Source organism: Capsicum annuum, chromosome 11, assembly GCF_002878395.1.
Source record: "Capsicum annuum cultivar UCD-10X-F1 chromosome 11, UCD10Xv1.1, whole genome shotgun sequence".
Lineage (NCBI taxonomy): Eukaryota > Viridiplantae > Streptophyta > Magnoliopsida > Solanales > Solanaceae > Capsicum > Capsicum annuum.
This window is the reverse complement of record NC_061121.1, coordinates 32,449,976-32,452,398: the sequence shown is the minus strand read 5'-3', so window position 1 is coordinate 32,452,398 and position 2,423 is coordinate 32,449,976.

Here is a 2,423-nt window from a genome sequence, read left to right as displayed (position 1 = left end):
CCCGCATAAAGTTCGGTCTCAAACAATCTATGTGTCCTTATGTGGTGGTACTACCATATTTTGGAGGTATACAAAGTAGTCCATCGTAGCCACTTCATCGAACCATGCTGAGATAATAACTAATTATGAAGCAAGCCGAGAATGTGTGTGGTTGAGGTCCATGATACATCTTATTTGAGAGAAATATGTCTTGAAATGTGACAAAGTACCCATGATTTTGTATGAAGATAATTGCAGCATGCATAGCACAACTTAAGGGAGGATTCATTAAAGGAGAAAGAACGAAGCACACTTCATTAAAGCTTTTCTATACATGAGCTACAAAAGAATAGTGAAATTAATGTGCAATAGATTCAATCAAGTGACAATGTGAATGATTTATTCACCAAGTCTCTTTCAATTGCAACTTTCAAGAAGATGTTGTACAAGATCGGGATGCAAAGGTTCAAAGATTTTCTCATTAGGGGGAGTTAATACGCGCTGTAATCTTTTTTTTTTACGGGGTTTTGTTCCACTGAATTTTTCTTGTAAGGTTTTTAATGAGGTAGCTATATGTATATTGTTAGAGATGTGTACTCTTTTTCTTTCACTAGATTTTTTCTAGTAAGATTTTAATGAGGCAAATTATATATCAATTAGACATTCGAGGGGAAGTGTTTGTTATAAATGTATTTACATTATAGTGAATGTCTATCAAGAATATAGATAAGATCTATCAAGATCTATTTGAAAATCTAGCAGGATATGAAATATCTAAGAGTAATTTTTCCTATAAATAGAAGAGTTTTATTCATTACAAAAGACCCCAAGAGAAATCCTCAACAGTAATAAGAATTACTTTCTTTCTTCTCTTTACTTTTGTTCTTCTTTACTTTATATTTCATATCAGGAGCAAAATATAGTTGGTTCCAAATACAACTGGCCGTAATATGAAGACCAACATATTTAAGATAAGGTTTTAATTTTATACTCGAACATCAGTATAAAATTAATATAATGGCTGATAGGTATCGAGAAAATTGTAAAAATAAAATATCATTAGGGTTAACTTTGATATTTAGTACTTTCTCCATTTAAAATTATTTATTCCTTTCTCCATAAAAAAAAATTCATATTTTATCCTTAATTTTTTCTTTCCAAACTAGATCATTGATGAGAACAAAAATTACAGCTTTGAATTTGGCATTCCAAACTTTTACATGATCAACGAGTAGAAACACTACAAACAAGCTCTACTAACTAAAAAATGCCCAAGTTGTTTTATCCTTAATTTATTTACTAAAACCCTTTGAAATCTTAAATTATTAATTTCAACTGGTACCTATTAATTATAGAGGTAATATTTTAAAGTCACTGTATTCATTTATTTTTTAATGGATGTCTCGAATCAAAAATTGATAAATAATTTTTAACGGATTGAATTTTAGGTCTCAAAAAAATATTTTGATGAATAAGTAACTAATGTTAATGGTAAAATATAAAAAAGAATAATTTTCTTTTCTTGATATGCTGAAAATGACAAATAAAAGTGAAAATTTAGTTTTAAATAATGGACAAGTAAAAATGAACAGAGAAAATAACTTAGATCCGAATAAATAAAATTCAAATTTTAAAAATAAACAGACTTAATTAATGACCGGTACGTGAGCAATTAAGCAAATCACTTTTTAATTACTTCTCCGTTTTCTTTTATTTATCACCATTTTCCTAATTGAATTTTTACTTGTCACTTTGGACATATTAACAAAAGAGCCCAAAAAATCATTTTTCCCCTTAGCATTATAAAATATTCGTCCAATTCTAAATACTAAGTTAATTTGAAAGTTTGTAGGTTTTGGCAGAGCCGATGTTGTGAGTAAATGAACTAAAACTCATACCTTTTTATTTAACAACACTGGCAGAGCCTATGTTGTGAGCAAATGAATTAAAACTGAAACCTTTTTATTTAATAACACCTGTGGATGGTTATGTCAAGTTTTATTATTTTCTATATCGTCTGATAAATACAATATTTAGGTAGATTATAGCATTTTTGTTTTTAAATAATGTCACACATCATAAATTTTAAGAATAAATTCAAAATATGATAAAGAAAAATAATAAAAGATATCAGGATAGAGTATTATTGCAAAAGAGATAGTGAAGATAAACTAAAATTAATAAAAAAATAATGGCCTCACACCAGAATGATCAAACTGTGATGTCTCATCATTATATAGTATCAAAATATTTAAGTAACAATTAAAACAAATATATTATATTTAAAGTGATTAATGTAATATATAACGTATACAACAATTGTCAACAAACTTGTTAAATAAGTGACAATTAATATTAATATTAATTATTACAATCGTTCCTCCTAATTTTAATGCCTTTATTTATTTATTTATTTATTTATTTATTTATTTATTTATTTATTT